Source organism: Monopterus albus, unplaced genomic scaffold (genome assembly GCF_001952655.1).
Source record: "Monopterus albus unplaced genomic scaffold, M_albus_1.0 scaffold85.1, whole genome shotgun sequence".
Lineage (NCBI taxonomy): Eukaryota > Metazoa > Chordata > Actinopteri > Synbranchiformes > Synbranchidae > Monopterus > Monopterus albus.
The window spans coordinates 595,326-595,738 of NW_018127965.1; positions in this window are offsets into that span (position 1 = coordinate 595,326).

Genomic DNA, 413 nt, shown 5'->3' on the forward strand with positions numbered 1-413 from the left:
CACCAGTGTCACGTGACCGATGACGTTCGAAGCTTCGAACGTCGTTGCTGTTTCGCTTCGCGCTTCATTCCTTCAAAATGTTTCGAAGCTTTTCATTGGCTCATAGTCTTTCAGTGTGTGCCAACACTCATGGCGTTTCAATGCATTCTGAGCCATTGACAGGTTTTACAGATTTGTGTGGTTTGGTGCCATACCAGCTATATAAGATGCATCATTATGCTTCAAAATGGGGTTGTGAGGAGATAGAGATTTGGAGAGTGAGAGTGAGAGTATTTTGGCAAGGTTCATGGCGAGTACCACCAATAAGCGACGTTCTAAAGTTTGGGATCATTTTGATCTTATACCACCCAATAAGGTATAATGCAGTTTATGGCATACATTTTATGTTTGTCTGCTTCTGTGAATAATCATTC